Source organism: Macaca mulatta, chromosome 3, assembly GCF_049350105.2.
Source record: "Macaca mulatta isolate MMU2019108-1 chromosome 3, T2T-MMU8v2.0, whole genome shotgun sequence".
Classification (NCBI taxonomy): domain Eukaryota; kingdom Metazoa; phylum Chordata; class Mammalia; order Primates; family Cercopithecidae; genus Macaca; species Macaca mulatta.
In genome coordinates, this window is record NC_133408.1 from 33,939,307 (window position 1) to 33,955,015 (window position 15,709).

Sequence of the window (15,709 nt, forward strand, 5' to 3'; positions counted from 1 at the left end):
ATTATTACGGAGGAAGGAGAGAAGTGGGGGAGATGCTATAGGTGATGAGGAATCCTGCGAATAGACTGCCGGTTGTGAGGCGTTTGATTGGGTTTAGTAGCATGGGAATGTTTTCGTTGACATTAGTTAGGGTTGAGAAGCGGGGTTCTCCTGCTAGGCTGAGGAGGCTGGATCCAGCTCTGTAGGCGCTTGTTAGGGAGGTGGCAAATGAGAGTGATAGGGCTCAGGCGTTGGTATACGACGTGTTTGCGGTTTCGAAAAGAAGGTCTTTGGAGTAGAAGCCTGTAAGGAAAGGCATACCTGTGAGTGCCTGACTACCGATGGTTAGGGAAGTTGAGGTAAGGGGTATTATTTTAAATAATCCTCCTATTTTTCAAATGTCTTGTTCACTATTAAGGCTGTGGATGATAGATCCAGAGCATATAAATAATATGGCTTTAAAGAAGGCGTGGGTGCAGATATGTAGGAATGCTAGGTGTGGTTGGTTAATGCCGATAGTGACTATTATCAGGCCTAATTGGCTTGAGGTAGAGAAGGCTACAATCTTTTGGATATCGTTTTGTGTTAGGGCACAGATTGCTGTGAACAGGGTGGTAATGGCCCCCAAGCATAGTGCGAAGCTTTGAATCAGTATGTTATTTTCCATCAGGGGATGGAAGCGGATAAGCAGGAATACTCCGGCTACGACTATGGTGCTGGAGTGGAGTAGGGCTGAAACTGGGGTTTGGGCCTTCTATAGCGGAGGGAAGTCAGGGGGTGGAGGCCAAGTTGAGCTGTTTTTCCTGTTGCCGCCAGAAGGAGGCCTATTAGTGGGAGAGAGTTTGAATTGGAATCTAGGATAAGTATTTGTTGGAAGCCTCGTGAGTTATAGTGTAGGAGGAACCATGTTAGGGTTAGAGTAAAGCCGATATGGCCAATACAGTTGTATGAGATTGCTTGGATTGCTGTTGTGTTAACATCTGTTCGGGCATGCTATCAACTGATTAGCAGCAATGATAGCATCCCTACGCCCTCTCATCCGATAAAAAGTTGGAAGAGGTTGTTGGCGGTGACTAAGATTAATATAGTGGTGAGAAAGATAAGTAGGCATTTGAAAAATTGGTTGATATTTGGACCTGAGCTTATATCTCATAGTGAGAATTCTATGATAGATCAAGTGATAAATAGTGCAATTGGAGTAAATATCATGGAGAAGTAGTCTAGCTTGAACCTTAGTGACAGCTCTGGTGTTTGGATTGTTGTTCAATGTCAGCTTGAGATAATTGCCTCTTGGTCTAGGAAAATAAATAGGGTTATGCAGAGGAGGCTAGTGATAAAGGTGAATAGAATTATTGTTTTTACATCATCTGGATATAGGTGTATTTTGTTAGGGTTGATAAAGGTCATGGTGATTGGGGAAATTAAAGAGGTTAGGGTTATTATGGTGATGGAGATATTACATTGTTGTTACTTTTATTTGGAATTGCACCAACGTATTCGTTTCCTAAAACTGAACGTTACCTATGTCAGTGTTAAACAAGTATTTTGGAAAAATAGATCTATACGTTGTCAGTTGCTTCAATATTTGCACAATAAGAGAGTAGTTTTTTCTGCTGTCACCTATACACAGCATGATGGAGAGCAGTGTTACCATAAATATCCTTAAGGTTTAGATTGGCACGACGTTCCAGCAGAATAACGGCAAAAGGCTTTTTCTGGCAGTGGACAGCCTGTCCGCTTTAGACGAAGAAATAGATTGTAAATTTTTTAAGAATTCAATATACATTATTCCCATTGTTCCAGTAACTAGTTATATTTAAATGAGATCAATTTATTTCAGTTCTATGTAAGTATATGAAAACCCAGTCATGCTGAAAGAGTTGGCTCTAAATAGCCCCGTATCAAAGGCATTCTGTTTTCTTTGTCACAAATATCAATCTAGCATTTTCTGTTACCCAGGAGAGTGACCTCTTTCACATGGCCACTGACACAGTGCAAAGAGGACATTTAAGGAAAAGGAAACTGTGGCGCTATATCTCAAAACTTATTCATGTAATTGTAAAAACTGAATTAGTGTTTTTTTTTCCGCTGCCTTCATGCAAATAATATTTTTAGAAGATAGTACAAAACTTACTAGTTCTTATTGCTACTGCCTTAAATGAAGACAGCAGACTATTGGAATAGAAATAGCTCAGTCTCTGGATTCAGCTCAACTAAGGCTTGAGTCATACTTCAAACCCTGTCACCAAATATTGCTTAACTTTTCTGTACCTCGACTTCCTCATTAATAAAAATGACCATAGTAGCGATCTCACAGGACAGCATTGTTGTGCCTAAATGAGAAACTAGGCAAAATATTTACAATAGTTTCTCCAACAACTCAATAATTGTAAGATTTTTTTATTTTTTGGGACGAAGTAACCATTTGGGTCAGGCTGGAGGGCAGTGGTGTAACTATACCTAAGTGTAGCCTGAACTCCTGGGCTCAAGTGATCCTCCAATCCCAGCCTCCTGAGTAGCTAGGACTACAGATATGCACCAGCATGCCCAGCTATTAGTTTAAAAATTTCTGTAGTGTAAAAGTCTCACTTTGTTGCACAGGCTGATCTCAAAGTCTTGGCGTCAAGCAATCTTTGCACCTAAGCCTCCCTAAGTTTTGGGATTACAGGTGTGAGCCACAGCACCCAGACAGAGTATAATTCTTAGTGTTACTACTAAACAAGAACATTTTATTTAAAACGGTACAATTATACCTACTTTGCAGGCTTTCTTAAAGAGTAGGCCACATTTTCACACTTCTGACGTTGGAATGACACTTATAATTCATGATTTATTGTAACTATCATTTGTAGCATTTTTAAAAATTATTTTATTGATTCATAAAATAATGGGCATCACACAATCCATGAGAGCTTACTTGAAGTAGAATATGGCAACTCAGACGGTCTAGGGCAGTTCTAGTCATAGGACTGTATTTTAAATGCATTTTAGTTCTTAAAGGTACTATGGGGAAAAAAACCACTGAGATAACAATAATGCATTTTTTTAACAATTCTTTGATTTTTTCAAACAACTTGAAACCAAACGAAACTCATGATTCACTTGAATATGTCTGACTCATTTTATTCAACACTTAGAGAATATATGCAAATAAGTAATTTCCAAAGATCAACATTAGTGTTTAAGACTGATAAAGCTTTTGAAAGGGCAGTTAAAGGTTATCTTCTACAATTTTCTAACTTCAGAAATGCTTTTTTTTAACAAGGTGGGTGGTAAAGTTTCAAGGAGATGAAGTTCCCAAATATTCCTACTTCAAATCTCTCAGCTTGTGAAGGCAGGGCAGGTAATTATGATTTTTTTTTTTTTTTTTTTTTTTTTAGAGAGAAGAGTGCTGAAAAAAAAATAGGATGTCTGCTGCATAACAGGTGATTAGGTTATGTTTGAAAAATAAAAGGAAAGAAAAAATGGCTACAGTTGGGAGTTCAATTAAAAAAAAAATACCTATAAAGGCAATGTTTTTGCAATAGTAATTGTTTGTGTAACGTTTATTTTTAAAGAATACAAGTAAAATGAAATGTTTAGTCTACCATTGTTCACATAAATGGAATAAGTATACAAGGAAAACATGTACATAACAGAATATACATTACAAAATCTGGAATCAGACGAAAAAACCTTCCTGTGTTACGTCTGAAGAGGATAAAATTTCAAAGCAGATAATAATACATAAAATAATAGAAAATAGAAATTGAGAAATTGTTTTCATCAGTGCATGTTTCATGTTCCTCTCTTCCCAAGGATTTATAATAAAACTTTTACCAGAAGTTTTCTACGTGATCACTTCAGCAATCACAGATAAGGAAAAGAAAGAAAACTTACAATCAAATGGTCAGAAATTGCAAATTTTATGTTCTGTACATATTTTTTGCTGAAACAAAAACCATTATAATTTTGTGTGTATGTATAATTGAACCGATTTTTTTCTCACTAGTTATAACAAAAACTACATCTTTTAATATGACATACTTTGCATCTATTGCCCCTTTCAGTGGTCACCTATTATTCCATCAATGCAGGAAACATAAATTTATAGTATCCATTCTATGTGTTCGTTTTAAAATAATTACTGTGAAAAAATAAAGTGAATATACTTTATTACTTTATCTATATTACTTTTCAATCTAATGTTATGTAATTTATATGACTTACATAATATAGCTGTTCTATATGGTATACCTAAGCTGTAATATATCATATGATATGTAATAAACAATATAGGCCAGGCACGGTGGTGCCCACCTGTGATCCCAGCACTTTGGGACGACAAAGAAGGCAGATCACTTGAGGTCAGCAGTTTGAGACCAGCCTGGCCAACGTGGTGAAACCCCTCTCTACGAAAAATGCAAAAATGGAGACGGGCATGCTGGCAACTTCCTGTAATCCCAGCTACTTGTGAGACTGAGGGAGGGGAATTGTTGAACCTGGGAGATGGAATTTGCAGGGATCCAAGACTGTGTCACTGGACACCAACCTTGTTGATAAAGAAGCGAGATTCTGGCTCATAAAAGGAATATAACGAATTCCCTAAAAAAAGACACTGTCTTTTAATCTGAATAGATATATAAATATAGTTACTAGTTTTCAAGTAATCTTTTTTATTTTGTTTGTTTTCCTGGAAAAAAAACTTGTTTTAATTTTAATTGGCTAAATCAGCTTTCACATGTCTGCTTATGTGGTCATTCTTAGGATGGCCTAAGTCAACATAAAGTGTAACTGGAAAATAAGCATTTGTATTTTCTTCTGGTATATTACTCACTTGCATCTGTAAAAATTACAATCTGTAGTCCATCAGGAACGCATGTGTGGAAAATAAAATTTCATTACCCCTTTTTCAAATGGCATGCATGTTTTTCATTAATAATTCATGCTTTCCTTCTCATCAATCCTTCTAACATAATTTCAACGTTTCTGGGTTTCCTACTAATGTTCCATCCGTTTGTGTTGTAAGCAATTAATTTGTAGACATCAATAGCACATCTTGCTAGATAGAGGAGCAAGCGATTTTTTCAGTGCAGTATGAGAGTTTTTAAAAAATGTCATCACAATAGTGAAAGAGAGCAGGTGTCATACAAAAAAAAATGTTAAAAACCTTGATATTTTCATTTGGTCTATGGAAAACATTGATAAACACAGAAAGAGCTCACATTTTTGAGAAAATGTGCCTTCCCATTCAAAAAACACAGAACCCCCCAACGTCCTACTTACACAGGTGGATACGGATGTAAAACGGACAGTTTTTCTCTGAGAAGTTTAAATAACTCAGGCTATTTTTGATAGGGGAATGAGTTTTCACACTAGGCACCTCCTACAATGTATATAAACCTTGAATCTCACTTGACATATTTGCACTGGCACCGTGTGCCAGTTTGGGGCCCAGGTTTAAAAGGCCTAGATGCTTCTGTTATCTTATTCAGAATTCTTCCATGACTATGAGAACAAGCCCATTTTAGCTTTCCGGAGGATAAAAATAGCATGCTGAGAAAAGCTAAAGAGCCTCAGTCTACAGAAAGCTCGTCCCAGAAGCATGGCCACCTAATTCAGAAACAACTGACCACTTACACCTACAGGCGCCAAACTCAGCCCAGAAGAATGTTTCCGCTGAACACAGTCTAAAAACTTCCAACTCCAATCCTGAGCTAGCATGATTTGGGATTGTTTGGTATCCAGTTACAAACAATATACACACGCATTTTATAGAGGCCTGGAAATCCCAGCTGTATGGCAGCTGAGGCACACGAATCTACAGAGGTCAAATGTTTGAGACCAGCTTCGCCAACATGCTGAAAAAACCCTTCTATTGCCAATACAAATGTTAGCCAGGCGTTCACTTACAGACAGTGAATTCTCCCTAGAGGTAAAAAATAGGTTAGACACGCAACCACCAAGGCGCCGGATCTCTAAAGCAGAGCAGAACCCAAAAATCTCACCGGACTGCCCACCCACGTCTTACAGGAGACAGCAACGAACTGGCAATCTGCCCCACTGATTGGAGGAGAGGTCAGAAAAAAACAACCAAATGGAACCCACGTTAATCCAATCTTCCACGAGCAGGGTCAACAAATCAACACCATGGCCATGTGTTCTGTTCCCGAAGTTGCATGCTTACACTTGTTATCCAATTTTTATCAAAAATAGATAATTAGGGCAATAATGTTATAACAGCATTTAAGCACTAAAAAACCATTGAAGGGGGTTTCCTTTCCAAAGTGAAAAACCAGTGTACGCTTATGCGGCTTCTCCACGAATCTTTGTTAGCAACAGCAGTTAATCTATCCTTCTTTCTACAATACCTTGAACACTCCAATTTCTTGTGTATTTTCCTGAATGTAACTCTCTCTTTTGAATGACAGAATATTTCACCAGAAAACAAATGGGTCTTGGGCCTGATGTCTCACACCTTCACAACAGCTCAAATCCTTGGAACAGAGAGGACAGATCTACCCATTGCCCTCTGCCAAGAGACGCAGGAAAGGCTCTGTAACTCAAAAATAAACCCCTACACACCCCAAGGGAGAAACTGTCCCTGGTTGGGAAGATGCTAAAAAGAACTGAACTTTAACCCTTCAATCAGTTGTGTCCAAGTGGCTTTGGTCTCTCCACAAAAAGCGACACTTGCAGAGCCTTCAGATCTTGTTTAATCGTGGCTCCAGCTACCAGGCTGCATCTGGCTCATTAAGTAGCTTCAGGACACCTGAGTGGGTTTGCCTGTGGCTGGCTGGGAAAGCCTGTTTTTATTCCTTATCTGGGCACACGCCTATCCTGCTGATTGGCCATTTTTAACAGACAGCTGACTTGTCACCTACATTCATCTAAAAGAAAAAAAATTCTTTTGATAGAGGAGATTGAAAACCACACTTTATGTTACCAGAGACGGGAATATTGGGGAGGTAGTGACCCTTATGGCAAAGTTCCTTCAGATGGAAATTTGAAATATGCTGGGCGGTGACAAAAGTTAGGAACCTTAGCTTCAGGATCTCCTCGGAGTGCACGCCCACTCTGGAGGCGCTTGAGGAGACCATTAGCTCGCCACACAAACGAGCACATCCTGGGCTGGCCAAGACTGGAGAATCCACCTCTGCTTGTCACGAGTTTGGAGCAGAGACACAGGCAAGAACTAGGATGGCAGGCACGGGCTAGTGCAAATTCTGGCGGGCATGGTTGCCGGTCCCACTCAAGCAGCAGGCGGCTCGCACTGAAAGCCCAGGAAATGATGAGCTTAGCTGAAGGGCCACTAAATGCGGAGGTTGCTCCGGTTATACCAAGAAAGCTGGCCAACTTTCGCCACACTCTAGTTCTCACCATGCCATAGCTGGCACATGGCAGGAAACCACTCAGGACATGCCGCCTCATGTCTGAGCTCCTCTCAATGTGGTACACAAAATTTTTATATTTATTAACAGAAAGTTTTATTCTGAGAGATATCCAAAAATGATAATACAGTTTCTAATAACGTTTCTCTCTAGTTTTTATTTAAAGATATTTCTTTTCTCACCATTGGCCCGTTTACCAATAATATCCTTTCATGCAATCAACAGAGGATACAAACTGGTTTTAATGCAAATAAACATGTAACACTGTGAGCATAATGAAAGCATCAGAGAGAAATTTTTTTCCTAGAAAAGGTTCTCACTAGACTGCCTTTTTCAAGCCCTCTGAACTATACCATGGTAGAATTTACAAAAGCAGGATTTCAACACAGCTAAGAGAAAACAGTGATTTAAACCTGTGAATGGAATGCACAAATCACAAAGTAATTTATTGACAACTTCTCAGTTTCAGCTGAGGCTATATCTCAGTCCACCAAAGGCTTCAGTTGTCTCCAAAATATGGCTTTGTATACTTTCCATACTTCTCAATGAAATGAGCCTTTGAAATCAGTAAGTGGAATACATAAAGCACTTTCTCAGAAAACTGATTTCCGATTTTTCATCTGACAGTATTTCCTTTTTCTCTGTAGGCCTGAGAGCGCCCCAAAGAATTCCTTCCTGTACCCTAACACTGTTTCCCAACTGCCCCATGCAAAGAGAAGTTTACATCTGTGAGATGAATACACAACTAATGAATACACAACTAACCCTAACCCTAACCCTGACCCTGACCCTGACCCTAACCCTAACCCCTAACCCTAACCCTGACCCTGACCCTGACCCTAACCCTAACCCTAAACCCTGGCCCTGACCCTAACCCTAGACCCTGACCCTGACCCTGACCCTGGCCCTGGCCCTGACCTCTGACCTCTGACCCCTGACCCTGACCCTGACCCCTGGCCCTGAGCCTGACCCTAATCCTGAGAGCCAGCAGACCCCAGGATAAATACACATGTGGCTTCCTGGGGCATGGTTGTGTCTTTGCACAGCAGGACTCAACATGTTTGACCATGCTTCACATTCTCCCATCTGCAGATCGTGTGTCTCTGTTTGCCAGTTTTTGTGTCTGTGTGTAATTTTCATAAAAAATTAATTTTAGTGAAAACATGAGTGAATTGAAATATATTCATAAACAGTAAAATTCACGGTAAGTAAATCAAATAGAGTAATAAAATAAATCGTAGTAATGATGGCAGCATCGAGGATGCTGTTTCTGAGAAGTGCCGACGTGCGGGAGATCACAACGGGAGGCCCCATCCGGGAGGGCTCCAGGCCCCATGGGCTCTGGCTAAATCAAGCCCACCAGGACCAGGGAAAAGAGCTGAGGGCAGAGCAGGGCTGCTGGGGGACAAGGTGTGCTGACTCACGTCCACCCTCATCTTCCACCACAGCTCCTGAGATCTTGACCTAGAAATACAGGCTGTCTGCCTTCCTCTGTTTGAGAAGCCTTTGTTCTTGTTACTACTGATGCTAAAAGGCAGAGACAGGAAACCCGCTAAGGACCAAGCAGATCAGCATGTGAGAGGCCCGGGCTCTCTGTGCTTCCCCAGGGTGCAGGCAGAAGAGCACAGTGAAGCCAGTGGCAGAAGAGGTGGTCACTGAGCCCACTCAATCCTGTCCTTATGGCTCCTAGGGGTCCCTTGTCTGCTGGTTTATTTGGTCAACGGTGACAGAGTCTGCCTCTGGAGAGTTCAGTGAAGAATATTATTTGGAGGATGTGGGCAGCTCACGGAATTGCAGGACAAGCTGGCCATTGAGGTTGAGACAGACAGGAGTGCAGGGGCCTGGAGAACACAGCTCAGGGTCACTCCCTGGAGGCTCCCACCTCCTCTCATGCAAGTTCTTAGAGAGAGTATCTGACGAGTCTGGCTCAGGTAATGAGTGCAGCCTTTGAACCTTCTTAACTGGGAGGAACAGGGAGCAGGGATGTCTTCCTTGAAAAAGCACGTGGTGTGACCCAGAGAAGGAAGGAGGCTGGGCAGGCAGAAACACAGATTCTTGCAGAAATGCCAAGGGTGTCTTTTTCACAGATACTGGAAAGTGTGTCCCTCCAGGACAGCCTTGGTGCTTCTCAGAAGGCCCTGATTTTGTATTACATCATTTGTCCTGGACCACAGAAGGGCCGTTCAGCAACTCTGCATCTGTCTGCCTGCCTGTTTATCCGAGGAGAGCTATGGGAATACACACATGGGAGTTCTTCCAAACCTGGGGAGAGAGGCTTGGTGAACAGAGGGTAGAACGTGCAGCCAAGGTTTTAACCACAGATGTTTTACAGGTAATCACTCTCTCGACACATTTCAAAAATAAGTTCCACACATCTCTGCCCGAAAGCGAAAAGACTGACCCCCAGTCAGTGTTTTATTTTCCCTGACGACTGCAGGGCGTGAACTTACTGAACAAAAAGGTAATTAGGCTCTTGGACCCAGGCAAGTAGCTCCATGGCACCTGCCCTCATTTGTTGAGCATTTTGGTTTCTCAGATCTGCTGCTCAGTTTCCAGTCTCTTCCTCCCTGCCAATGCCACCAACGTGCCTCTCCTTCCAGCACCAACTGCCTTCCACCTTCCATTCTCTAGTCTTTAGCCACGATCTGCCCGGACTTTTCGGAATGGACTGCAAAGGAGAATAAACTGGCTGAGTCTGAGGGTGACTCATGTGCAAAGCTGCAAGCTTTGCTGTACCCGTCTTGGCAGCTTTGGGCTCCATAGAGTTCCTTCTCATTTGGGGATCTGACGAGGTGGGCTCGCTGCCTGTCTGCACTGGTGGCATCTGGTAGCACCTTGTCACGTGCACATAGGTAAGCACCGTGGCTGCACCTGACGCTTAGCCAAACAGGGAGCCTGCATTTCTGTGTGTCAGGTGATACATAACCTCCAGAGGTTAATGAACGTGAGGGAAAGATAATATCTGGGCCTGTCCACATATTGCGTCTGAGTCAGTGAAAGAAAAGAATGTGGGGTCTGTTTGCTGAGACTGGACACCTCCATAATCTCATGCTCCATGAAAGGCAGGCAGGAGGTCTCGCTTTCTACCTCTGGGACATGCAGAATAAGACTAGCCCACACAACTGACCCTTTATTTGGGAAAGAGAAATGAAATCAGATGCAGCAATTTAATATCCACTAAGATGATATCTTAATCACAAACACTCTTCTGTTTTTCAGAAATGTGAATGTTATTTATACTAGGTTAAAAAACCCGAATATCCAACAGCATGACACCGACTAAAGAAACACTCTGGAACCTTGCAGACCACTCATTGGCATGGGAACAATGGGAACGTGCCTATGCAAAGATGTGCGTGGAAATTAGAAGAATGCAACACTGTAGGACGGACGTGACTAAAACACACAGGACCGCGTCTGCCTCTGCACCCCGTGACGGACCGTTGTGGAACAAGTTAGAACACACAAGACTCTGTCTGCCTCTACTCCCCGTGATGGACCGTTGTGGAACAAGCCCAGGGGATTCTGGCGAGGGCAGCAGTGGCGTCACTTAGGGACCAGGCTCCTGTGGGAATCCCCATCTCCTTCCAACCTAGATGCACTTCATGGGAAAGGTGAGCAGGTGAAGGTCATGTAGGAGACGGAAGAACTCACTCCCCAAGCCCATAGGCCTTTGTCCTCCACCCATGGACAGAAGCATCTTGTTAGATGAGGGCTGCCCACAGCCAGGGCTGCAGGAGAACCTGCCACGGAGCGAGTGTCAGTAAAGAACCGCTGACTGTCACCGTCCCTACTTGGGGGCCGCTGAGAGATCTGACACGTCTCACTGCCCTTCGTAAAGTAATTATTGGAAAAGTCAGTCCTCCAACAAGGCATAGGTTGGTTAGTTACAGGATTTGACGTTTGTATTTTAAAAGGCAGCATTGAAGAGTGTCTTTATAAAGGATGTACAAAACCTGTCACACTCTGCCACACAGATGGACTCATGTGCAATGTAGCCATTTAATGAAACACTGGCATTTACCAGATGCAAACTTACTAGAGACGACAACTAGAAATGATGTGCTGGATGCGCAGGTTTACTTATATGAATATAACCATCTATCTGGATGCATCAAAAGATACACAACATGAGATGCCGATCTATTTCTACTAGTTCATGATCAGGAGGTCAGGACAGGGAAGGAAGAGGAAACACTTTGACTCATGGTCCTTTATTCTTAGATGCCGTCATCCTGCATATGCAAAGGACATGCATGGCTGAAATAATGGAAACAAAGTGGATAAAAGTGAAAGTAACTTAAACTGAGTCACCCAGGAATGCCCAATTCAGGTGCTGCAGAGAAGGGCATGAGACCAGGTGTCTTCAGGACAGGTGCACATCTAGGAGCGGAGTGGGCGTTCTTCAGCAGGGAGGAGCAAGGCCTGGGTCCGGGAACACTGGGGCTGCTGTCCCAGAGGCCGGCAGTGGAGCCCTGAACCCCCAAGACTTCACTGAGACTCCCCTCAGCCACCTAAACTGGGATAAACCAATGTAGCCAGACTCCTCGAACACCGTACAGGGTCTCCAGGTCCTCAAGGGCCCCTGACGAGCCACAGTCCCCTCAGATCCTGGTGAAAGAGCTGGTGCTGCCTCCTGCCTTTCCCTGCATGGGATCCCACAGCTCATCCCCCACAGCCTCAGATTCCCTCTGCAGAACCTGCCCACAGATGTCTTCTGAGGCTGGCAACACTGGGAGGCCTGTGGCCCGGACCCAGGAGGAACCGGCTGAAAGGCTGCGTGAAGGCATCGCTGATGCCTCCCCAGAGTGAAAATGCCCACTTCTGTTCTGCCGCCGAGAACAACGGTCAAGCCAGCTTGAGTTTCTGGTTGGAACTTTCCCTTCCTCCCCATGTTTGTCGCTGTTTTAATGGACATTGCCTGGCTATTAAATCTCCTGATGAACTCACTTTGAAAATTATCTATTGCACTGGGCACTCTTTCAGGAATCACTGACTGTTAATTTCCTCAGTCTGAGTGATAATCTATGAGTCAAGCAAGGACAGATCTGAGGCCAGAGGCTGCTCCTCTTGGGAAATCCCTGAGGATGATGCTCCGGGGAGGCCTCCAGCCTTGGGAGTCCCCTGGAACTGAGCCAGCCCAGCTGGTGCCAGACACTGACTGGGGACCTGCAGGCCTCAGGGCAGACTGCTCTGTCCCTGCACCTGGCCTGCCAGGTATCCCTGTGCGGTCATACCAAGCCCTGCGCTCAGAAGGGCCCCGGAATAGTGTAACGTTCTGCTGCTGCCACCTGGAAGATCATGATGTTGAGCAAAATTTCCACTCGGCCCCACACATTACGTGGCCTGCCCAGCTGTCAGGCTGGGGCCATGGTGCTGGCGTCTCTCACCCAGTGAAGGTTGCTTCAGTCCTGGCTGACTTGTTTTGACTATTTTGTGAGGCCCACACCTGAGCTAAACACTCACGTGCCACCCACGCTGACTCCCCCCACTCTACAGCACGAACCTGCCCCTTCAGCTGGGGGAGGGTCTCCATGTCATCAGGTTTTGGGAGAGAAGATCAAGGGAGCCTGGGTTCTAGTTCTTCAGTCATCCAGAGTGAGGGTCCCTCTGTCCATTCTCCTGCAGGCAGGGTGGACACTGTGACTGGAGGAAGGTTCCTGATCCACTGCTTTGGGGGGAATCTCTGATTTAGACTCTACAGGGAACCCAACAGAGATCCAAAGCCAGTACTGATTCAGAGAAAGAACATTTCTGCTAAGCTTAGTGCCTCAGGGAGGACAGATAATTACCTAAAGTTGACAGAACAATCAATTTTCCGGGTCTGAAGTTTACAAACAAAATCCCTCTCCTTTGAAGGCAGATTAGCGTGGAAACACCTTCTGCATTGCCTGCGTCAATGGTCTGTCTCTTCAATCAATCTCTCTATTCTTTAAAACAGAATTAGGATAATTTGCATAATTGTTTCTTGTCTCAGAGAAATCTTACGGGGAGGCTGTCTTCAGATAACCAGCAGCCTGGGCTCCAGGCTGGGTTGTTTCGCAGGCAGCCTTGCAGCGAGGCTCCAGGCTCTAGAGCCAAAGGCCTTAGGTCAGAGGCTCCACCTGGGGCTCCTGGGCCCTCCCTGCCAGGGCCACAGTGGGAGCCACATCCATGAAAGCCTCTGGTTTAGGGACCTCAGAATTCCCCCCTCTGATAAGTTAATGAAATGAGCCGAAGTTGGTAAAACTCTGTGAACAAACTGGCCTACAGTGGCTAAAACTGGAGGGAGAAAACTAATGTGATAACCCCCAAAACCAGCCACCCTGGGAAGTTTCAGGGGGCTGCTGCACTCCTGGCTCCTCCCCCGCCTCCTGCAGCTGCCCAGGTGAGCAAATGGAGCTTTGAGATCTGGTGCTGAGACTCTGTGCCTGGAGACAGACACTGGACGGGAACCCTCAACTTTCCTGTCCTTTTTGCCAGAGTTGGAAACATGCTGGGGAACAGCGGGCAAGCAGAGGATTGTCTGTCTCAGACGCAGGAGCCCCGAGGAGGGCCAGGTGGGGAGATCTCAGCCTGGGCCACCCCCAGGGAGGCTCTCAGCAGGGGCTCGGGGGTGGAGTAGAGACCAGGGATTCCATGACTCCCCACTGCTCCCCATTCCCTAAGGCGCAGCAAAATATCTCAGCTTCTGTGAGGAGAGTCTGGACATCCCAGCCTCCCCTAGAGCAGACAGAACACCTGAGGCCCTGGGAAACCACGTGCCCGCTGGAAGTGGGGAGCAAAAAGACAGAAGGGAACCATCTGGAAACAAAACCAGTCCAGAACCAGACTCACCACTGCTTCAGAAAACACGGGAAACCGTGAGTGTGAGTTTCATAAAGCACAGTCAGCAAGCCACGAGGAGGGACAGTTTCTGAGGGACAGGGAGACGGCAGACCCAAGGAGGCAGCGGGAGAACAAGGATTCCCTCCATGATTTCACACGGCTGATGCTCCCGACCTGGTTTCCCTTCGCCGGGGCTCCTCCTGTGTTCCACACTGGACACCATCCTGCCAAGCCACGCCCTCCGCCGGCCTTCAGTGAGGTGGGACTCTCCACACTCCGGTCTTTTTCTCCACCCCTCTTGCTACTGTCCATTGGCAAAGATCTCCGATGGCTGCACCATGTGTTCTGACCAGAGAGAGAGATTGCAGCCACCTCTGCAAAGCTTAGGACTTCAAGGGAAGTGACTCCTCCATGGGTGACTGACTCCACCTTGCCTGTAGCCTCACAGGTGGGCTGTCGTGCTCATGCCTGGGCAGAGGCTAAGCTAATCTGGGGAGAAATTTAGTTTATAGTTTAACTTGGAAGCAAGAACAATGATAGCCCCTCCCTAACACTAAAGCGCTCCTTGCTTGGGCCCCAGATGCCTGCACTGGGAATGGTGGGGCCAGTGTCCTGTCCATCTCATGCCCAGGCACAAGGAAGTGGGGCATGAAGCTGGTCCTCGCCACCAAAGCCAGGGAGACTCAATGGTCCTGAGGCTAAGCTTGGAGAAGTCAGCACATGGCAGAAGTGGAAGCACTTCCCACAGGCTTCCCTTGGATGCAGTCCTCTCTCCCTGAGGGCATTCCAGGTAAACTGTTGTAAAGGAACAGACACGGAGACCAGAGCCTCATGTGGCGGGATGGGTGCTAGGGCGGGGGGTCCCCAGCCTGAGCGAGGGAGGCCAGACGGATTCCGGGGTCTGCTCTGCTGGGGAGAGGCGGCCCCTCAGCCCCTTGCTTGAACTCCTTTTGACGAGGTCAGCTGCCTCCAAGAACAGGCTTTGGCAGCCTGAAAAAGCATCCAGCACAGCCCTCAGACCACCCTCAGCCTTTCCCCAGACCCTGGGCTGCAGTAGCTGAGATAAATGCAGATTATCGTTCATTAAACCTACAGAGCGAACTGTCTGAGGCGGTTGCAAGAAGAGGATTTCACAGGGTGCTGATTTGGGGAGGTAAGGGACTTACCTGAGCTTTCAGTGGGAAAAATGAGTCTCATTGAATCTGAAATGGCACAATCAGAAGCCCTGAGGTCCGGTGCTGGCCAGCCCACGCCATGGACAACATAAGGACTATTGGAGAAGAGGAAGAGATGTGAACAGCATGCAGCTTCCCGCTCATTCCTCAGACAGCCTCCAAAGCAGGCTCTGCCATTCCTGTTCCCATTTCACAGCTGAGGAAGTGAAGTAAAGGGGCTGCGGTTCAAGCTGGGCTGTCCAGTGATGACGTGCAGCCACCAAGGACTTCATAAAAGTCACCCACTGTGGGAAGAGGGGCCACAGGGCGTCATCTGTAGCATCTGGAAGGACCACCAGTGGCCCCACAGTCCCACAGCCACTTCCCTGAGATCTTAGG